Here is a 23977-nt window from a genome sequence, read left to right on the forward strand (position 1 = left end):
TTAGCTTGTCCTTTGTTCCATCTCATCCAATCTTCCCTCATGTCTTTCCAGCCTTTCCATTCTCAGGCCAACTTCCCTAAGCCCAAATTCCTTTGAACCTTATTTGCAATTCCATCTTTTTAACAAAAGGAGACAAATTAGAGACAGAAGCCTGAGCCATGGTGGGCATCTGGAGACATTCCTATACACGTGCCTCTCTGCAACAAGCTCCCGAGGACATGACTCCCTAGACTTTATCTTAATAATGCCAATGGTGCCCAACACAAAGTAGGAAAGGAGTCCTCGGTAGCCATTTATGATGGGCACAAAGGATCCTCTTTCTTATCCTGACAGTGTACTCAGAAAGCTGTGACTCCCTAGTGACATGCCTCATCCAAAGCACTCATGGGACATTCTGTTCTGTTTCTGCCCCCGTTCAGGCATATATTATACACGAAAGTAAATAAACACTTAAAACCTTCCCATGCCAACAACTTGGGACATCCTGCACCATGATCCCCATGGTAACCAAGGCTGCACAGGAAGGACTCCACCATGATATGAGGATATATAGTATATATCCTCAAAGGCTGTATTCTTTCCTATTACTAATTCTATTATGATTACTGTAATAGACGTTCACCTGGACTGCAGGCTGCCTAATGCACTTCTGCATTTAAGCTCACCATTCCAGTGTGCATTTACCATGAATATAAAGTACTGTTTACCAACAGATCATCAGAGGTTGTTAAGGAGAACTATGGTTCAGGTCAGCACTTAGAGCTGGTGGTAAATAAACAGAAATTTGCAGTCCATTCAACGAGGCTCTCCCATGCATTTACTCTGCTATTCACACAGAACTTGCTACTTCCGCCAGGTACTTAGTTTTCTTCTAGAGGCCATGCATTAACAATGCCACCAGCACGCTGTGAGGGTGGTGAACATTGCATGCCTCTGTGTGTTTGTGGCTCCGAAGAGCTGTGGGGTTTTAATTACCCTGAGCTGGTAGAGATCAATTAGAAAAACAAACAACACATTAGTAAAAAATCAAGAGCTCCTTCGCCGCCTGAGGCTCATAGCTTGGAAACAGCGTCCTAGGATTGCAAGTAGGAAGAAATAGCAGAGGTCACAGAGGTCACACCCTTCTGATAAGGAGAAACCTAGATCCTGAAGATGCAAAAAAGCCTGGAGAATATGTAAGAGCTGGGATCTACTGCTGCATAGGGTGGGCTTTAATCCCCAGATCCATAGCACAATGAGAGACCTTATAGAGTTATGCAACCTCTCTGGGCTTTGGGAGCCTCATCTGGAGAACAAGGCTGTCTAATGATAACAGCTATGAAGAGCAAATGAGACGATTCATCTAAGGTACCTGGCAGAATTCCTACATCACACCCAGGTCATAGTACTAACTTCTAAGCTTCATTATGACTAGTGTGGTCACTATCATTGGCCGCAGCATGGCCTGAAGTCACACAGCTTTTTAAGGGCTTTATTATTGGACTTGGTACTTGCTTGCACAAAACTACGTTTGCTGTTATGCCTAGGAATTATATTTGATAAGTTTTGTCCTGATATTCCCACAGTCCAAATCATTCTCCAGACCTAGTTCTACAGAAGTTCTGTGTTCTAAGTGAATCTTCCAACAATCACAGATTCAACATCACTGAGTCCTAGACATCGAGGTCACACAACAATGAATGTATACTCATCCTGCACGTGGAGCCACCCAAGGACAGTGGCTGGTTTGCTGAGATGTTTCTCTTCAAAGAGAAAAACATTTCTTAGAATCTCAAAGGCCCAGAGCTAGCAGAACAGGGTGATTTGTACAGCTTGATCTAAAACAGTGGTTCTCAACCTTCCTAATGCCAGGGCCCTTTAATATAGTTCCTCATATTGTGTTGATCCCCACCCATAAAATTACTTTCGTTGCTACTTCATGGCTGTTATTTTGCTATTATTATGAATTGAAATGTAAATATCTGTGTTTTCCAATGGTGTTAGGCAAACCCTCACACACACACACACACACACACACACACACACACACACACACATGCAAAGGGTCATGACCCACACGTTGAGAATCACTGATCTAAGGGCATAGCCTCACTTAGAAAAAGATGGTTCCAGAGCATGGAGTCCAAGCACAGAGCTCATGGCTATTTGTTTCAAGTTGATCTGGTGGGACTGGAGAGGTAGCTCCTGGGGTAAAGCTTTTTCCATGTAAGCCTGACAACCTGAGTTCAGATCCTCAGCACACACATACATGTACATGTCCATAATCTCAGTGGGGAAAGGAGGCAGAGAGAAGAAAATCCTGGATACATAGTCCGGTTAGCCTGACATATGCAGTGGTTAAACAAGAGAGAGTTTGTCTCAAATAAGGTACAAGGATTGGTATCCAAGGTTATCTTCTGACCTCCACATGTGTACTATGGCGTATGCATGTCTGCACTCACACACATATACATACATAAACACACACACACACACACACACACACAGAGAGAGAGAGAGAGAGAGAGAGAGAGAGAGAGAGAGAGAGAAACTTAATGTTTTAAAACTAAAAATAAAGCCAGTAAGATAGTTCAATCCTTAAAGGTGCTTGCTACCTGATACCTGATGACCTGAGATTGATTCCAAGGTCTTACATGATAGAAGGAGAGAACTGACTCCCACAAATTGTCCTCAGGCCTCCACAGAGGCACCAAGGCACACATGCACTCACACACAATTACAAATACATACATACATACATACACACATAAATAGATAGATAGATAGATAGATAGATAGATAGATAGATAGATAGATAGATAGATAGATAGATATAGATAGAGAGATAGATAAAATTTTAAAAGTGCTAGTTACATATACATCTAAAAAACAAATAATGAAAATATAAATAAACGCATCGTCTGGACCTCTGCCTTCATATGTAGCACTTTCTATGATTAGAAGAGTGTCCATCCTCAGAAAGGGTTACAAACGCCAACCATAAGTGAGAAGTCACAAAGAAGAATGTATTTCTGCTGAGTGGCAGTCTCATATCCCTGACTGTGCCACCAGGGATGTGCTTCAGCTCTGGCATGGTACTAGTATTAATTGCTTGTCTGTTGCTGTGATAAAACATCTTAACAAAAAGAAAGTTCGGGAAGGATTTCTTTTTGACTTACAGTTCCAGCAAGATAGATTGAGTCTGTCATGGCAGTAGACCGTCTCACCTAACAGCCAGGAAGCAGAGAGATCACATTTCGTCCACAAATAGGAAGTAGAGAGAAGAGGAAGTGAGGTAAGGCTATAAACCATCAAAGCCCAACCTCCATGATGGACTTCCTGCAGCATGGCTCCACATCATAATGGTTCTATAACTTTCCCAAACCACGAATACTGGGGATCAAGTATTCCCACACAGGAGAGCCCAATGGCACCTGCCCCCTCCCCCGGTCTACTGTGAAGACTCAATAAAATACACATTTCAAGCATATGGTACCTGCATGGGAAATGACACACATAGGTCATTTTTGTTAGAGATTGATAATAATGGTAATGAAATTACTACAGGTAACATGGAATTCATTCAGTTGCTGCATTTTATATAAAATGAAATAAGTGTTGTTATTATTTTCCAAAGTTGGGAAAGTCCTTAGGCATAGCATATTGTCATTCTTTCTCAACAACTGCCAGCAATTTCAATTACTTAAAGTGGAAAATAATTCAAAAGAAACTCCAAGTATTCCATTGTGTGTTGTAGCACAAAGGGCTGGAGCGTATTCAAAAGGTTGTGAAGTCTTCAAAGGGCAAAAGACTTCATTTTGTAGGCCAAAACCAGTTCTGCTCATCCAACACAGGGTAATGAAACGATTTTGAGACCACATTCAAGCATGTCAGAAAAAATCTCCATGATCTACTAGTAATGTCTGCTGCAAATGTGGGGGCAGGGGCGGGGCGGGATGTGACATGTTCTATGTTCCTATGTATGTTCTTTCTGGATTTTACATTCCTGAAAACTCAGCTCATTTTTCCAGACTCCATCATTTGAAAAACATGAGGTAACTATTTTATGTAACAGCAACCTCAATCTACAGAACCTTACAATTTATGAAAAATTAGATAACCATGTATTCATAACAAGCCTACCAAGAAATTGCCCTAGAGAAAAGGAGAACTCTTAAGCTGTAGTCTTTTTGCTACTAGTTTATATACCAGTTGGAACATTTCCAATTCTGTTAAATCTCTATAGTTCTTAGCAATCAATCTTGCTGCTAATCTCGCTGGAGACAAAAAGCACAAATTTCTAATTTCTTTACAAATTTCTAATGGACAGAAAATGTTCATTCTAGTCTATTTTGTATACCCAGCCCTTGGCGCTAGCCTTGGTTTGTAACAGTTTCTCAATAAATACTCTGAAAGTCAGACAAGGTGTATGACTCATTATTTGTACTTATACCTACCTCATTTTGTCCTTGTGGCAAAATATCTAATGTGGTGATATTTTATTTGTACTGAAATGTGATTTTAATTTTATGTTAATAAATAAAGTTGCCCTGGGGTCAGAGCTATTAGAGCCATAACAAGAGCATGGTGGTTAGAAGAGCTAGGTAGATTTCTGTGTGTTCAGGGATACAGCCAGTATTGGAGACATATGCCTTTAAGACCTGGAGGACAGTACTTACAGGCAGTGATGAGGCAGTCATGTGGTTGGGTTTAGAACCAATGAGAAGGCAAAACAAAAAGACTATTTAAACACAGACAAACAGGAAGTAGCTCTCTCACTCGGGAAAGTTAGGAGCACTACAAGAGGTAAGATTTTATCTCTGAGCTCTGACCTCTCGGCTTTCTTTTACATTGGCTCTGTATTTCTTATTTTAATAAGGCGATTGGTTACATCTACAATCTAACAAGAAGTAACTTAAGCAGGGAAGGGTTTGTTTGGGCTTGCAGCCTGAGGGGACACAGTCCATCATGGAGGGGAAGTCGCGGTAGCCTCAGTGTAAGCCAGATGTTAACATTGCATCTACGGTTAAGACACAGAGAGATGACTCCTGGTGCGTAGCTTACTTTTCTCTCTTATATATTCAGACCAAGACCCCAGGCCATGGAATACTGCCATCTATATTCAGGGTGAATCTACTCAGTTAAACCTCTTTGGAAACAACATCACCATTACAACCAGAGGTGTGTATTCTAGGTGATTCAAATCCCAATCAAGTTGACAGTGAGCCCTCATCAGCTTAGTGCCTATCACAGAAAGAGCCCCATAAATATGCATCAGATAAATGAAATGGCACTGCCACCAACCTTCAGAGCCCCAAATTTCTTCTGATACTTGTTAAGACTTCTTGTCACATCAGTATTTCCCATCTGTGTGCTTCAGAAGTTGAGGACTTTCCATCTAAAGCATTCATCAGAGCACATTCTCTTCCCCCATTGTCCTACTGTGTGTATCTCTTGAGCTTTCTTTTGGACTGAGGGAATTACCATAACCAGTCAATGCCTGTATCGATCAACTTTGAACACTCAACTGATACATGACATTTCTGCTATGTGATGAATAAATTTAACTTAAGACAAAGAGTTTTTTTCACTCTCTCATTCCCTTTGGCTATAGTTTCCAAGGCAATCTCTGTGTGTGCAGAGACCCAGTGTGCTCTGCGTGTAGACTGATTCTGGTTTTTTAGAATAAGGTGCATGACCAGTACCTTCCCACCTTTTCCAGTCTCCAGTCTCCATCCTCTCCTCCTTCAGTGTAATCCTCTTTTATTTAGTTTACATTTATTCTATCTTATTTTATTGCACTCATAGTCATAAGCCACTTTGAATCTACATGGAATAATAGTGGTTTATATAACTCAGTGGATGTATATAAAAATAAATTGATACACTGCATACAGATATAAAACTGAGCCTACACATAGCTCCTGCCCCCAGACATTTGCAGGCTTCCTAGAAAAATAAGATTGACTTGAGGCACTGTGCAAGACAGTGAGTAAAGAGAACATCAGGAAGGCAATGGATTTATAGAAGGTTATGTTTGGAGGGACTTTCAATATTAACCAGCTGAATGTCTTCTCCATCCTACAGAAAGTCACCTGAGTACTTAGATGCAGAGGTGATACAGGTCCTTAGATCTCTTGTCTCCAACCCTTCTACTTGCTCTCTGTCCTCAGCAAGTCGCTCATGCCCAGTGGGAAGCATAATGTACAAACAGCCCATTCAGGCAGCTCACTCAACAGACATGTAATGATTTGTCTTCACGGAGCAACCATTGTCTGCTGAGAGCTTCCCAAGAGGTGTCCGCTCTCAATCATCATCTTTTCCAACGTCTTTTTCCTGAGTCCAACAGAACTTGTTACTGTCTTGATTGACTAGAAAACTTCCTACCTTCATCTAAGTCAATCAAATTGGATCTTTTTAAACACTCAGCTCTTTCTACGAAGCATTTAAAGCAGCTTTGAGGGTGGAGGGGGGGACAGCAATTAACTGAATAAGGAACAGGAAAGGGCTACACTACCTAAAAACAGACTAATGCAAGAGCAAGAAATGCCTAGACCTTAAACACGGCTCTGAGCTCCTAGAAGCCCTACCAAAAAGGGAAAATTGCGGATCTGTGGTCCACTCTGCCGAATAAACGCTCATATTTCCTCAAAAAGATCTGATTTTTCTTGTCAAATTCCAAGATAAGCTTTTCACGAGGAGTAAAAAATGAGATTTTTAATAGACAATAATTTCAATAATAATCCTCAATAAACCAGGAGTAAGAGCTACACTTTTTTTCAGCTCTAGGAAAGAGGGCATATTAGTTATTTCCTCTTGAAGGAAGCCAGGAGGCTCATGAAACTTAACAAAACTCATGAGGGCCCTCTCCCAGCTCTACAGTCAGGAAACAATGGCTGTAGACTCTTCAGTAGAGCTACCTACAAACTGCTCGGGAGACTCTAGTACCATATCTTCTGTGAGCCGTCACTCACACTGGGTTGGGGGTTTTTATCGATGCAGCTGCCCACATCACTCACGCATCTATGAGGAGCCCCAGTGAGTTCATTGGTTCACCAAGCCGGACTGGGATAGATTTGTTCCTTGAGTCTGCTGTTGCCTTCGCTATGTGGGAAGAAAAGAAACATACTCTCCAGGAGAAGTAAGAGAATGGGGGTGGGGGTGGGGCATTTGGATCCAGAGTCAGGGAGAAGATCATATGATCATTAAGGCTAAGACCCTTTGGGCTGTCCAGCTGCAAGCCAACACTGGCCATTGAACCACCAGATTCTTTCTGGCTGTCTGCAAAAGCACCAACTTCTCTAACACCTTACAACCTCCCACTAGGATGCTATTCTATGACTTTGTTATCACAGTCCTCAAAAACCAATGCATTCTCCTACCTGCTCAAGGCTCAGGAGGCTTTCTGGGAGTCAATGTCTCTGAAGGCCAGAGAGACAAGCACACACAGAGGGTCAAATGATGTCAGCTGCTAACAGGGAGCCCAGAGAACAGACTTAGTCCTCCCTTCCAAAAGGAAGCAAAGCCTGGTTCACAGGCTTTCAAGGAACCCGAGACCTCAAAACACTCTTACAAGGTCACAGAGAACAGGAAGAGGGAAGCTGAAAGAGGGAGATGAGTATCTGGGATTTTCTTCAGGGAGATGTGTGTGAATGTCAGCTCTTCTCTTCCCTTTCTTACAGAAGACATGTCCTAGTCAAGGTTACTATTGCTGTGATAAACACCATGACCAAAAGCAAGTGAGGGAGGAAAGGGTTTATTTGGCTTATACTTCAGCATTGTGTAGTCCATCATCAAAGGAAGTCAGGTCAGGAACTCAAGCAGGGCAGGATCCTGGAGGCTGGAGATGATGCAGAGACCATGGAGGGGTGCTGCTTATGGGCTTGCTCCACATGGCTTGCTCAGCCTCCCTTCTAATAGTACCCATAACCACCAGCCCAGGGATGACATCACCCACAATGGGCTGGGCCCTCCCCCATTAATCACAGAGTAAGAAAATGCCCTACAGCTGTATCTTACAGAGGCCATTTTTCAATTGAGGTTCCCTCTTTTCAGATGACTTTAGCTTGTGTCAAGTTGACACAAAACCAGCCAGGACAAGAATTTAGCCACAGCTTTTGTGAAGTGCAAGCTGAGAGCCAAGGAAATCCCCTCCAGGACATTATGGACACACCCTTCTCTGCTTCTGTCCTGGAGGTCTCACTGGCCATCCCAGTCCACAGTGCTTGAACTACCACTGCCAGGAAAGGCTGCCAGGACCTGAGTGCTGACCAGGAATGTCAAGAAGCTAAACTGTGAGCTATCAAGTCATTAAGGACTCTACTTGCAGGAAATGTGACCCAGGGGATGTGTAAGAGGCCGAGGAGCATTCCACGGCTGTTTGCTCCAACACACAAGTCTGTATGACTCTGGCCGGTCTTCAATGAGAAAATAAAATCCCTGTCAAGTCACTGAACTCCGAGCCAGCACTTCTGCTAACAGGCCCCTTACTGTGTGTGTGAGCTCACCATCCTCTTTCCCACTCACTTGGCAAGTCCATTAGCTCTGGTAACTTCTTATCTCAGGTCAACAGTTAGGACTTTATTCACAAGGAAGAAAGAGAGTGGAGAGGAAAAAGAAGGAAGGGAGGAAGGGAGGGAGGGAGGGAGAGAGAGAAGAAGGGAGAGAGGGAGGGAGGGAGAGAAGAAGGGAGGGAGGGAAGGAGGAAGAAAAGGAGGAAAGAGGAAAGAAGGGAGGGAAGGAAGGAGGAAGAAAAGGAGAAAAGAAGGAAAGAAGGAAAGAAGGGAGGGAGGGAGGGAGGGAGGGAGGGAGGGAGGGAGGGAGGGAGAAAAGAAGGAAAGAAGAAAGGGAGGGAGGGTCAGTCTGCCCAGGTGGAGAAAGCCACCCAGGCTTCTTCATGGGTGTTTGACCCTGAAGCCTCAAACATGTTGATGTCATATTCAGCTCTTGCCATCCTAAAATTCAGAATCAGCAGACACAGGCTGTGCATGTTATTTCAGCAAACAGGAGCAAATCCTGACTTCTCTGAGTCTGTGTCTGGAGGAAATGCACCTCACTTGTTAGTTGGCCTCTTACTGTGACAGGTTGCCTGACAAAGGTGACTTCAGAGCCGGGCGGTGGTGGCGCACGCCTTTAATCCCAGCACTCGGGAGGCAGAGCCAGGCGGATCTCTGTGAGTTCGAGGCCAGCCTGGGCTACCAAGTGAGCTCCAGGAAAGGCGCAAAGCTACGCAGAGAAACCCTGTCTCAAAAAACAAAAACAAAACAAACAAAAAAAAAAAAAAAAAAAAAAAAAAAGGTGACTTCAGGAAGGGCTTACCATGCTCCCATCTGAGGGCACAGTACATGGGGGAGGGGGGAGGGGACAGACGTGGGGGCGGGAGGAGGAGGCAGCTGCTTCCATGGCAATCCTAGTCTGGAAGCAGAGCAATGGATGCTGGCGCTCAGCTCCCCTTCTCCTATTTCAGCCATGGACCCAGCCCATAGGAATGCACTGTACACATTTAAGGTGAGACTTCCCTTCTCAATCATCTCAATCTAAACTCCTTCACAAACACTCCCAAAGGTCTGTTTCTATGGTGATTCCAGAGGCTGCCAAATTGACATAAGCATCATTGTGTGTGTGTGTGCGTGTGATGGTGGGGGTGTTGGGTATATGTGTGTGGGTTTTTTTTTGGGGGGGGGAGCTGAGGATCGAACCCAGGGCCTTATGCTTGCTAGGTAAGCTCTCTACCACTGAGCTAAATCCCCAACCCCATGTGTGTTTTTGAGTATATATGTATGTTTGTGTATATGTGTTTGTGTGTTTATGTGTGTATTGGTGTATTTGTATGTATATGTGTATTTGTATTTTTTATATTGTGCTTATGTATTCGTGTGTTTGTATCTCTCTGTGTATTTGTGTGATGTGTGTTTGTATTTCATATGTGTGTTTGTATATGTGTGCTTATGTATTTATGTGTATATATGTGTGTCTGTGAGTTTATGTATTTGGGTACATGCATGTTTGTATGTATATATGTTTGTGTGTTTATATGTTTGTGTGTATTGTGTGTGTTTGCATGTATTATTTATGTGTCTGTCTATGAGTTTGTATGTTTGGGTTGTGTGTTGTGTGTCTGTGTGTAGGTGGGATGCATGCTATGGAGGGATTGGTGACAAATGATAAGCAAAGGAACATCACAAATTCAAACCTGGAAGTAAACAGGAAGTGAAAGCTTAACTCAAAAGTAGACTCCAAGATGCAGTTTCCATGAGGTCTTCACCCATGATGAGGTGAGATTTGGCAAAGATACAAGTGTTTAGGGGTCCCCATGCTCCTGCAACCCCTCACTTGTGCTCTGTAAGAAAACCCAATAGCCTCGCTGGTCTTCAAGGTGGACTTTGGTGGAACTGTACTTGGCTCTGTCACTGGGGCCCAATCTGGAGTGAGTGGCTGTTTCTTCGTGTCTTCTTTGAACAGGTTAATGCCACAGGAAGTGACTGGCACAGAGTGCTAAATAACTCAGTTGAGTCCTAGATAGCTTCCGCTCATAAGACTCACTACCCTGTGGGAATAAGAGAAGTAACTCTAATCAAAGCATAGGACATTAGAAGATGATAGATCTTTAAAGGATCCCTTCACTTAAGGCTCCCATTCAACGGTCTCAGCTGTGTCCCATTGAGCTTGAAGACCTCCAGAGAATTTCTTCATCTATGTGACTCGGTTTCTCTGTCCACAAAGCCTAGGCAATATCATGAACTAATTCAGAAAGTTGCTTTCGTGGTTCAGCAATATTTAGTATATACTCAACATTTATTATTATTGTTATTATTATTTTCCGAGACAGGGTTTCTCTGCATAGCTTTGCACATTTCCTGGAGCTCACTTGGTAGCCCAGGCTGGCCTCGAACTCACAGAGATTCGCCTGGCTCTGCCTCCCGAGTGCTGGGATTAAAGGCGTGCACCACCACCGCCCGGCTCAACATTTATTATTAAGAAATAAAGAATGAGCGCCATAATGGTACTAAACCTTTCCGAGATTGCCCAGTTACTTAGAGATGGTCCTGGCATGAAAACCCTTATCTCCTGGAGGTTTGATGTTCTCTGGGAAATTGATGGAAACAGAGCTGCCCTCAATAACAAGACCAGGATGGCTTCTGCAGTCATGTCCTCCAAAGAAAACTCCTTCCTCTGGTCTGTGGCCAAGCTTCTCTGGCTCCTTTCATGTTCCAAGTCTTACCCTAAGGCCAAACCCCTGAAAAAAAGATGATTCTCAGTGCCCATAATCTCAAGGAATTTTTCCTTAAGTATGTTCTTCAAAATCTTCACTCACATCCGGGGTAGTTTCTGGAGTTATTAAATATGTAAACAAACAAGGACGGCAAACCAACATATGCTGGCGAGTTTTATGTCAACTTGGCACAAACTAGAGTCATCTGAGAAGAGAAAACCTCAATTGAGAAAATGCCTCCATAAGATCAGGCTGTAGGCAAGTCTGTAGTGCATTTTCTTAATCAGTGATAGATGTGGGAGGGCCCTGTTCATTGTGCCATGGTGGGTGGGGCCGTCCCTGGGCTGGTGGTCCTGGGCTCTAGAAGAAAGCAGGCTGAGCAAACCATATGGAGCAATCCAGTAAATAACACCCCTCCATGGCCTCTACATCAGCTCCTGCCTCCAGGTTCCTGTTCTGCTTGAGTTCCTGTCCTGACTTTCTTTGATGATGGATAATACGCAGAAGGTAAGCCAAATCAACCCCTTCCTCCCCAAGTTGCTTTGGTCATGGTGTTTCATCACAGCAATAGTAATTCTGACTATGACCCAACAGGACAAGAATTATAAAGATGATCAAACTGGATGAAAATGTTCTAATAACTCACAGTGTAATGATGATGTACTTAGCTGTAAAATAGCAAGAAGGAATTTTGTTTGTATGTTTTTAATGATTCTTTGGTCAAATATACCTGAGAGAGACAATATAAAGTAGCATGGAGTAGTTGTTAAAAAAAAAAGTTTGGTATGTAGGGATTTTTTTTATATTTTTTTTGGGTACAGTCTTTCTGGAGGGTAATGAATTGTAAAATTGGGTTTTTTTATTTAATTATTTAGTGAGTGGGCAGGTGCCATAGGCATCTCTTGAGGACCAGAAGACAAATCAGTGTAATCCATTCTCTCCAGCCATCTTGTGGGATCCGAAGTTTTAGTACCTGTCTTCAGGCCTGCAGCAAAGCCCCTCTACTCCCATTGCTATCCTGTGCCCCTTAAAATGATCCTTTAAAAAAATACTCATCGCCATCTTTGGAATGCCATATTTTGGGAGACACTAGCATCAGCTGTTATCCCTAACATCAAATAGAGGTACCATATTTCAACATAAGCTCTTTAAGCACACAAGGGAGCAGGCTGGCATAGTTTCTTTCTGCTTAGGGTAATACCTGTCACAGAGTAGAGAGGAAATGAATAATAGTGGGAGAAATAAATGCATGTTCCTGGAAATCACAAAATTGAACGGGTGCCGCCACCTCTGGTAGAGGAAAAGCCAACAACTGCCTCCAGGTCTTCGTTGAGGGGTTCCCAGGAAGAAGGTTCCCACAAAGTGGACATTCACCAAAATGAAAGGCTCTCTTCCTCCCTGTGATGGCCTCTTGTCATCCAAGATGGCGACTCACTGTCAGTGTGGATGGCAGCCTAGCTCAGTATCTACAGGGCCTCCAGTCTGCATGAATTCCACCCAAAATCAAGGTTTCTTCTCTGTCGAGTCAGCATGCTCTCACCAGACCAGCCAGAGCAGAATGGACCGTGTTCCCCACCACCAGCAACCCCTATGCCTTCCCCAGGCCCCAACCCTAAGGAAGGGAAGGCTTCTTCAACCTTTCCTGGAGCCTTTAACCTTCTTTCCCAGGACCTTTAGCTCAGCTAAGTGGAGACACCTGGTGTCTGGTGTTGCAACTTCAAGAACATCAAAGAGTCCGGGCTGAAAATCAGGCCTCTCATAAAAATTGCCTCATCCACCGAGCACTCGCAAAGCAGCAGTTCAAATGGCAGCCCCGTCCTATCCCAAGGAGGCTTGCTTCTTTCTCACCCAGTATCTCCACCGGTCAGACAAGACTTTCCCCATACTCCTGTCTTTTGAACAGGAAAAAAATCCACCACGATCACAAGGCTGTCAGAATGTGTTAGAGGCCAGGAAGAACAGCACCCCCTTTCTGGCCTCTTCATTTTGTGGGGTGCTAAGTCACCGAGGGACAGATATATCTGTTCTGTTTTGTGTAATGTCTGGTTGGTGATACTTAATAAGTAGCCAGAGTAGCAAAGTTCCAAAAAAAAAAAAACTTTTTTTTTTTTTTTTTTTTTTTGCCTAAACAAGGCCAAAGCAATATTAAAGTTTCACTAGAGAAGAAATATGGCCGCTGCCAGGAACTGATTAGTCATAAAACCCGAGGCATCCCGGCGTCCATCATCGCCTTGCCTTTAATGACTGAACTAAAAGAAGAGACATCAGTTTTCAAAAGAAGGTTATAAAAACACTGTGCACAGATGAGGCCTCCAAATATTTTGATAGAGCCTGAAAAAAAAAAATATATATATATATATATAGAAAAATCATTGAGACAAATCACAAAACATATGTTGTTATGTTTTGCTCTAAAAACCATGAAGTTTACCCAGAACCCTATTATGGTAACTGCTTCGCTTTTCATGCATTCCTAAATTACCATGTAATCTAAAACCTTGTTTTCAGCTGCCCTATATTGGAAAGTCCCTTAAAAAATAAGCAGGGATGATGGCAGACTGGAGTTCAGACCGAAACCTGCCTGTGCTGCTGTAAACGAAAGTGGCATTCATGCGGCAGGCTCCTTTAAAAGAATCGCCACCTTAGTCACACAGGGACTCTACATGACCAGGAAATGCCCGGCACCAGGAATTGTGTTTTAGGCTCTCTGCATTTTCAAACACATGGATAGTTGGTGTAAAAATATATTCTTTTTCCTGCAGGGACGTGACTGTAATTAGTGTGTGCCAAAACTCTCTCTCACTGAGATTTCATTGTCTTATCTCCTTACAGCATCTTAATGCGATTTTATTTTACTTTGTCAAAGTCCTATTAACATAAATGTGTTCTCCATAGCAAACAGAGTTCTTTTTTATGCAAAACAGGATTCAGCTGACTCTAATAAAACAGCTTGCAGTCTATTAGACTACAACAGTAATGTGCTTATTTTGTTTGTCAAATCAAGACCGCGTCAGAAGGCTCTAGACGGAGATTTGCCTTGTTTTCCAGAATAATTGCTAGGGTGGGGCTACATTATGATCTGTAAATGAATAGTATCGCTTAGAACAAACACTCCATATATCTTTTATCTTCCTCTGCACACAGTTCTGAGTTTTCTTTGAAATCCTTGCTCTACTTTTCCACATAAGTCATCAGAATGTTTCCAAAGAATTTTAACTGCCAGATTAATTATATCTTACAAACAAAGATAGATTGCTTACATTCTTTATTCAGAATCCCTGCCAGTATGGAGCAACTGGCAACAAATTAATCTCTTTTGCAACCCTACAAAATGTTTTGCTATGAAAAGGCCTGGAAGGTAAATGGATCCTTTAAAAAAAAAAAAAAAAAATCAGGTTGCTCATTCTGAAACGCTAATCTGTAAGCAAAGAACAGAGGATTAAATGAATTTGACTACTCCCCCTAACCTTTTTTTTTTCTTTCTTTCTTTTTCCTTTTTCCTTTTTAGCATCTAGGTTATAGCCCTCTGTTAATGTATTCAGTTAATTAAGTATTGCTGTGACCTGGTGGCAATTTCTGAAATCCAGGGAATTTTTTCCTTCTTTAAATTCTGCCTCCCCCACAGGGCCGGGTGTAATCTGTTTGAGTCTGTTTGTCAGCTGTGCTTTCCTTACAAGCCTCTAGAATGTTCTAATAAATTTATCAACCCCAAAATATTACAAACATTTCATTTCCTTTGCCACACACACACACACACACACACACACACACACACACTCACACACTCACACACAGAAAAAGACTGCCTTCATTGCAAATTCTTGCCAGTATGAATCACCCTAAGTAATATTTGCTTTAACTTTAGTGTGGTTCGACAAACAACCTTTATATGGCTGGACTTCAAAGAGAGGAGAAATGAAGGTTAGAAATGTGATAGGCGTAATCTATTATTAGGCATGAAACATTAAACCACTTTTAGCTATAACTCTAAAACCTGCATAATCTAGGTTTTTAACGTACTGCATATTTATTGTGCTTTCGCTTACACAGGCATTTATCTCCGAGTGTTTGCGAGAGAAATACTTTCCACTGTACCATGTGCCTCTATTTGGCTTAATTTTTCCTAATATTTAATTTAGAAGCAGGGGAAAATGGTAATATTATAACAGGATTCTAGTGTGTCCTGGCCAAAATACTTAGTGTTCCTCCTCGAGGAAAATTAATCTGTTACCAGTTCCCTGACCTGCAAGTCAGGTTTCAGTAAAATAGGCACCCAGGGAGGGGGGCAGAGGAAGGGGGTAAGGGAGGCTGGGTAGAGAGATAAGATCTCTTTCTTTGACTAAGGGGGGGGGAGGCTGTGGGGGGAGCTAAGAAGAATGTCTCAACCCAGGCATGCCATCCGATGACAGAAAATAAGCTGAAAGTGTATCTCAGCAGTAGTTAGAAGACATTTATTAGCTCCGCCCATAATGACATTCGCTGCAGGAACAGTAATTGTTAAAAATATGTACTGCAATTATTTTTTTAATGGCAGCAGGGAGGGGGTGGGGCGAGGGGGGTGGGAACTGCGGTCAATGGAAACTCGGCTCCTTGTTTCTTTTTTTTTTTTCCACCTCCACACACATTTGCACTTTTTTAAAAAACATATCTAATGTAATGAACTAAGTCAGATATCAGGAAAGCTTGTAGCACAAGAGAACACAAGACAGTTGTTGGAGGATGTATGCACTGGCAGAAACAAAAACATCGTCGGTAACATTTTGTTCTTGATTTAATTTGCGCTCCCTAATACAGTAGATTAAAAATAAGTCCAACTGTTAAACGCATTAGTGTTCAGCCATGGTCCTGGTGCCAGAAAAACAGATACTACTCCAGTCTCGGCCTCTCTCTGCTAGACTTGAGGAGCCAGGAGAAATCTGACCCCCTGGAAACCTGAGCCCCAAAGTCCATCCATGACCCTGCAGTTTGGGGATTCCTTATTTTCGTCTGGTGATGAAATCCCAGAACCGTCTTAATATTTTCTCACACTGGGTCAAAACTCAACATCTCTCAGCAAGGCTGTAAGAAAATATGAGTTAGGAAAATGGAGAAAGAATTGCTAATGGCCACAATCAAGGTACTTAGGGAGGAATATTAAATTAAATTGCTGCCTATTGGACAGGTATTCGTGAAACTTGCATCTTTTTAAAAAAGTTGTAAGCCATACCACCCTCCACCCCCCACCCCCCACCTACCCCCACACCTCACACCCCCCACACTGCCCATACCCCACATCCACCACCTACCAAGAATTTGAATGGGCTGCTAGATGGCTCCATAATTAAGAGTGCATACTGCTCCTACAGAGGACCCAAGTTTGGTTCCCAGCACCTACACCAGGGGCCTCACAATGACCTGGAATACCAGATCCTGGGGATCTGATGCCCTCTTCTGGATGCCCCAGGCACCTGCAATCATGCATGCATACACCTACACGTATATACATATAATTAAAAATAAAATGAATCTCTTACCTACAAAAATGATGGTTTAACTGAAGCAAAGATTAGCGTGATTCCTCAGATGTCCCAGCTGACACTCCAGAGATCATGACCAACTGTTGTCTAGTGAGTAGATAGTTGGAAAGCGAGCTTGGCCAAGGTCATGCTGGGCAGGCCCAACCTTGCTGGACACAGAATGCAAACATTGACTTCCCCAGGCCTGTCCATCGTTGTGGAAGCACATAACCCCTTGAATTTATTCAAAAACAAAAACTGGCTTCCAGAGATATGGCTCAGCAGTTAAGAGAACCTAAGTTCAGTTATATCAGGTGGCTCACAGCCACCTGAATTCCAGCTCCTCTGGGGGTATCTGCATTATTATGTGCACTTATACACACACAGACACACACACACACACACACACACACACACACACACACACACGGGCGAGGGAGAGGGAAAGGAATACATATTTTTAAAACATCTTTATTTAGAAAAGAAAACTAGACTAATATGTTGAAAACTAATACATTTTTGAGGTAATTACATGAGTGCTTTTTGCCTAAACGGTGTGAATCCTTTCTATATATGTTTTCTTTTAGTGCATATCTTTGTTGTAACAAAAATACCAACTCTCAGTCCTCACTCCCTTCTTCCCACAGATCCTCCAATCCCCATCCCCCACCCCACCCCACCCCACCCCTAGCATATTTTTTCTGGTCTTTGGTCACCCTAGTTTAATAGGTTACCTGTTGCTGACACTCCATTTCACACAGACAGACATGGCATTTTCTGCTGTGACATGCTTTCTGGGAGCAAAGGGGGATGGAGCTGCAACATCTGTAAATCTACGAAGTAATAACTCTCCAAAAGCAATGCAGATCGCTGCAGATATTGCCAGGAAAAAAAAAAAAAAAAGGAAGACGAAGAACAGTTAATTGAAACTATTTGGGGCATGCAGTATTGAACAATGAGACGGTTTCCGAGCAACACATATCTAAACGTGGCTTGCCAAAGACCTGCACACATTCAATTTGTTCTACAAATTTGGTTAACCCAATAAAGTATAAACATCAAACATTGGTCGTAGAGAGCATTAAACATTAACCAACTGAAACCTTAAAGACTTAGGCAGATCATTAAAATTAGAGGCGAAGATGGGCTGGGCGACTCTGGGAAATTAGGTTAAGAATGCAAAAGGGAATGTTTGTGGCTGGGTTTAAAAAAAAAAAATACAGTAAAAAACTATTTTGAGATTGGTAATCATTTGTCTCCGTGGACAGGCTATTTTCCCCTTGGGATCATATTTTTAAAATCAAGCAAACATACCAAAGTCAATTTGATTTTCTGATTGTTCTCCAGGATGAAATGTATTACCACCCAAATGAACCCTGAAAGGGGGTATTTCGATGGCTGTTCCCAAATCCATGATCCCTGGGGTGGAACTCTGCCTTTTATCCATTTGTGTGTGTGTGTGTGTGTGTGTTTATGAGTGCTCCACATTGCTTAGCCTAAAGCTCAAACCCTGTTAAGGTTCAATAAACCTTTGTTGAACAACAGAATGAAAATGCCTTCAAAAGAGATAAAGATGACTCTCAGGCTTACCTATTGAGATGTGTTCTCTACCTGGGGAAAACCGGGCTTCTCAAGTACAGCAATAAATGCTTAAGTCTGAGAGAGAAAATGTTCAAATCATTATGTCCTAAGTGCTCATGGCCCAGTGAGCCTCACTAAGTAAATCCCTGCAAAGCAAACCCACTTTTCTCTCAGGAGAATCTTGGGTAGATTTGCTCTTCCATATTTGCTAAGGTCCTGGGATATAGTAGGTGACAGCTCCCAACAACCTCAGAAAACTCCTGGAGATGCAGAAGTTAAACGACCACAGGACCAAGATTTAACGCATACGAAATTAACCGTGGCCATCTATCTTCTTACAGTTCAGATACTACACTTGATCTTAGCCAAAAGGCCGAGAAGCGATTCTTCTTACAGTTCAGAACCACTGTTAATGATGTAAAGTACAGCGGAATCCCTAAGAGTTCTGACTTAACTTGCGTTCCCCTAGAAGCAGGTCCTGAGGACCCCCCCCCACACACACACACACACCTATCTGCTCTAAGCAGATACCACCAGGACTCATATTTAAGAAGCGTTTTACATTTTGCACAGTCTTTTCGTGTTCATTATCTTATTTCTGAATAGGAAAGGACTTCGAATGTAAAAATCAGTGTAGAAGTGTTCTCCAGCTCCACACATACCCCCCCCCCAAGTCTGTTCATATTTGACTTACACACTAGAAAATGACCCAGAGACCTACAAAAGCTAGACACAGGTGCCCCCAGGTGCCCTGGCTTAAACCAATGATGGTTGTTCAGGCCAGGAGAGAGAGTGATCATCAGGGCATGCCCACGTAGGTTCTGCAGACTTGTGTGCAGGACAGAGTGGCTATAGATTAGAAATGAACCAAGAGGAGATTGTAAAGAAGGACCTATTGACTTGCTGTGATGATGGCTGGAGGGGATTGGCAAGCAGGGACTGTTTTACACACATCAAGGAAATTAAAGCCTAATTTGGGGGTGGAGGGGCTGATAATCAGAGTATCTATCTATCACTAACTACCTGCCAGGCAGAGTAGAGGGTATAAAGATAAATGCCCTTCATTTATGTCTAGTTCACTGATAATAAATCTGTGGCTAAAAAAAAAATAATGTGTTAGCCCAAGCTACCAAAACCAGAAGCCCGACTTTATCTGATGCCCAAGTGTTTTAAATGTGTACCCAATACTCATTTCCTACAATACCACAACACTTGCATGCCATACAAAATATAACTGTAATAAGGACTAGGGATGCAACTCGGTAGGTGGATTTCTTGCCTCCCATGCAAGAGGCCTGGGTTCCAGTCTCATCACTGTATATAAATAAGGCATAGAGATGCATACCTTTAACCCTGGCACTCAAGATGAGGAGGAAACAAGAAGATCCAAAGTTCAGGGTCATCCTCAGCCACACATCAAGTTCAAGGCCGACCTGGGATGCAGGAGACACTATCTTAAACACAACCTCCACACACAATAAAAATAAAATCTAATGTATATTTTTCAAACCTTAGGCATCTATGGGAAAACTATTTTACAACCAACTATTGCTAGTCCATGGACTTACCATTGAAATCATAAATATACTGTGTAAAAGAAGACAAAACTGTGGTCATTAACTTCCCCAAATCTCTCATCCTAAGGTATTTCTACCTTTCCAGAAGAATGCCGCCAAGTCACCAAGAATAAACTTAAGTAATTAGCATAGCTTTTCCCTTCCTTCCATCTCAATGAGCTTGTTTGAAATCAAGGAATCTAAGAATCAAACATAATTGCTAACTTACTATTCCCTTACTGAGCAGCTGAATGCCTCACCTAAGCTGTGGCATTCACTCCCAGATCTTTCTAGTCTTTAAGTAGATGCAAAGTGGGAGCTCAGAATGATAGCAGAACTTTCTCAAGGTCAAGTTAAAGCCCAGGACCGCTGTGCTCACCCCGCAAGGATGCGCAGATTCCCAAGTTCTCGAATCTTTGTGATTATTCACTTCACTTCCACAGACCCTGTCACGTGGGTGGGACAAACGCACTCTTTTCAGTGTTGGAAGCAGACTTTTTTTTTTTTTTTAAATGCAGTTCATCAAACTTAGTTCCTAGGAATTCTTGAAAACAGACTTAGATTTTAAAATAAAAGGAAACATCCCAAATGAGCTTGGTTGTGATAGAATAGGATTTAAAAGTTGGATATATAATTGCCCAAGGCATATGATTTCAATTTCTTACGTATGTTTTTAAAAATTCCTAGAAAGTGTATGTTAGTAACATTTTATTTTGAGTAAATAGAATATTTTATATACAAATCCATTACTTCATGAGAGCATTATCTCTGTAATAGCATGGAGAAAGTTTCAGAAAAGGGTACCTCAGATGTCAAATGTGATCTCTCTCTCTCTCTCTCTCTCTCTCTCTCTCTCTCTCTTTTCTTGTCTAAAAGCAGGAAGGGTTACGTGTATTGTCTGGGGGGAAAATGAATATTCATGTTTTTTCATTCATCATGGGTCAGGAATAGGGCTGCATTGGCTCTGGCTATTGTCTAGCTAATATCCACAGCAAGCTGTTGCTATGGCTGGTGTTCTGTTCTATTTATAAACCAGGAAGTGGGGTGCAGAGAAATTAAGGGGCATTTCCAGGGTCATAGGACTGAAGAATGTCCTAAGAAGGGTTTCAACCTCTTCTCACTCTAAATTGAGAGTCTCCTTGCTACGTCCCAACCCATGATACAAATTATTTAGATGGACGTCCAGGCATGTCACTGCGACAAGAACATTTGCTCTTGGTTTTATAGGGAACTAGAAAAAGAATAACATTTCCTCTCCCTAAATAAAAACTGTGGCAGGGTGCCTGGCTATGTTGGAGAAGTACGGTTCAGGGGGTACTGGAATGATCTATCTAAAGGGGAGAAGGGCTGAGCTCCCTAGAGATGAGATGGGATGCTGGGTCTCTAGAGAACTTTCCCACAAGGCCTCTGCCCAGGTATTTTGATCAAAGCCTGCTCAACTTAGCTCAAAGTAACTATGGTGGCATATCTTTGGCATGTGGATGCCTAGATTTCTCAAAACCTCCAGTATGAAGAGTCAAACTCACAAGAGTTTGTTTTTCTTTGTCAGGGCAGGGGTCAGATTCAGCAATAAGGAGGCTCCTTTAACACACACAGGTCCTGCTTCACTGAGGGCTCTGCCACATTGAACTCATTGACAACACATTAGGGCAGTGGTTCTCAACCCTGTGGGTCACAACCTTTTGGGGTCCAAAAGACTCTTTCATGGGATGGGGATATCAGATATCCTGCATATCAGATATTTGCAATTCATAACAGTAGCAAAATTACAGTTATGAAGTAGCAACGAAAATAATTTTATGCTTAAGAGGTCACGGTAACACAAGGAACTGTATTCAAGGGTCACAGCAGTAGGAAGGTTGAGATCCACTGCTCTAGGGAATTCGTCCACACTGACGGGAGCAGGATGGGCCGCAACGTGGGATGAGTAGGGACTGGGGACATGGCTCTGGGGGGTAAAGTGCTTACCCCCTACCTGAGTTCAAGTTTCAGAACCCACATTCAAAATGTCAGGCGCGATGGGCACGCATTTGTGTTCCCAACCCTGGGGAGGCAGAGATGAGTAGCACCTAGCCTAGCCTACCAGACAAGTTCCAGGCCAGTGAATTAAAAACTGTCTCACAAATGGGGAGGGGTTAGGAGGGGCGGGGGGTGGAGGGGCAAGCCTAAAGAATGATACCGGAGCTTGACTATACCCCTCCCCGCCACTGTATTCATGTGAGCACACACAAGTTGGGTGGGTACAATCCGCTGGTGGTACTGCCTTCAAAAGCAACCACTGGAGGAACAGGGCTGCCCTTTGGAGTGGGAGGAGTTGACTACCAACCAGAAGGATCCCAAATTCCACAGAGCAACCCAGGGTATGCCGGGTGCCCCTATTCCACCAGGAGCCATTTTTCTCCTCTCGCTTTGGCCTCTATCACGGGCTCCACTTCAATCATTAGTGATGAAAGGAAAATAGAGACCAGCTCCCAGGAACGTCGCCTTCCTTGAAAACATGAGGATGCCATTGCTTGTGCGGGTGGGGGCACAGAGTAGCGAGTCAGTTCCCCCGAAGCGGGCTCTGCTTCCAAGCTCATTAAACTTTGGAATGAGGTGCGTCCTTTGTGTGCATATATGTTTCCAAGCTGTTTTGTGACACGTTGTCAGGGACGCAGGTACCAGGCCTCTGGAACTCCAGCTTTCAACAGCTGCTTTTACACTTCCCTTTCACACAATTAAACACCCCACGGTACTTTACAGAGCAATAACTAGCACATCAATAGAGCAATAAATAATTGTGCTCCGGCAAACTCCGGGGGCCTCACCAGCAACTACAAGCAATAGTTTTGTTTCATCAATGAGCTTAGATAATAGGAAAGCAAAAGTTAGTCGAGGCCTGGAGACAATCTGCTAGACTCCTAATCTGCGAACGGGTTCTCTCTCTCTCTCTCTCTCTCTCTCTCTCTCTCTCTCTCTCTCTCTCTCTCTCTCTCTCTCTCTCTCTCTCTCTCTGACTGACTTAACACCGGTCAGAAGAGCTAGCCCAGAGAGTAACCCCCCCCCCCGGCAGTGGGAAGCCCCACCTCCAGGAACCAGTTTAAAATGCTAAAGGGGTGAAAGGATCCAGCTGTGAGGCAGAGGGCTGCCTGCTGAGACAAGGAGCAAGGGCCCCAGGAAAGCAAGAGTGCTCTTCAGAAAGTGAATATTCACAGCCCAACTAGAAGCTGGAGCTGGATGGGGCTGGACCTAGGACACACACACACACACACACACACACACACACACACACACACACACTGTATGTGTCTGAGAAGAACATCCAAAGATAGGATGGGGGTCTGGGAGAACTGGGGTCTACTGAGTCTCCTACCAAGCAGGACACCCCAGTCCTGCAGGCCAAGACCAGCCACAGGACTGAAGATGTTGTCTGGTGGAAATGCTAAGAAACCCCTGAACACCCTGTAATGATCTATCTCTCTGTGTCTCTGTCTCTGTCTCTGTCTCTGTCTCTGTCTCTCTCTCTCTCTCTCTTACACACACACACACACACACACACACACACACACACACACACACACACACACATATTCATAGCTTACCTGGATCTCACAGATCTATGTCCGTGGAAGCAGAACCTAGGAACCTGCCTTTTATTTGTATATATGTGTATATGTGTGTATGTGTTCCTGTGTATCTGTGCACACACACATTGGCATGTATGTGCATGCCTGTGGACATCTGAAGACAACCGTTATTGAGAGAGGCTCTCTCATTGGTCGAGTAGGCTAATCTGGTTGGCTGGTGAGCTTCATTTCCCGAGTGCTGGGATGATAGGTGTGGGTCACCATGCCCAGTGTTATTCAAAGGAAGAAGAAGAAGGAGAAGGAGAAGCAGCAGCAGCAACAGCCAGGGTCCAAACTCAGGTTTTCATGCTTACAGGGCAAGCACTTTACCAAGTGAACCATCTTTCCACTCCTGCAACCTGCATTTACAAGATACATGGCTCTACTTCATGGCTCTACTTCATGGCTCAGATGAACCTCTGCTTTGGTGACTATAAGACCTCTGTGCAAGTGAGATGGGCTAGCCTTGCCACGCGGGCTTGTGAGGCTGCTGTCAGGGTCCTCTGCAGCATCAAATAGATCTCAGGGTTTCTAGTTTTGAAAACAAGC

The 23977-nt window shown here is 43.2% G+C and overlaps 1 long non-coding RNA gene and 1 pseudogene across 1 annotated transcript; both read right to left on the bottom strand.

Moving 5' to 3' along the window:
- Positions 1-15945: 15945 nt before the first annotated feature.
- Positions 15946-17556, bottom strand: LOC143269990 (uncharacterized). Its single transcript, XR_013046806.1, has 3 exons — positions 17421-17556; positions 16705-16856; positions 15946-16249 (listed from the first exon to the last, which is right to left on the bottom strand). It is a non-coding gene; the product is annotated as an uncharacterized LOC143269990 (long non-coding RNA).
- Positions 17557-18537: 981 nt separating this feature from the next.
- Positions 18538-18652, bottom strand: LOC121824906 (U2 spliceosomal RNA; annotated as a pseudogene).
- Between the last annotated feature and the right edge of the window lie 5325 nt (positions 18653-23977).

Source organism: Peromyscus maniculatus, chromosome 21 (genome assembly GCF_049852395.1).
Source record: "Peromyscus maniculatus bairdii isolate BWxNUB_F1_BW_parent chromosome 21, HU_Pman_BW_mat_3.1, whole genome shotgun sequence".
In the NCBI taxonomy this organism is placed as follows: Eukaryota; Metazoa; Chordata; class Mammalia; order Rodentia; family Cricetidae; genus Peromyscus; species Peromyscus maniculatus.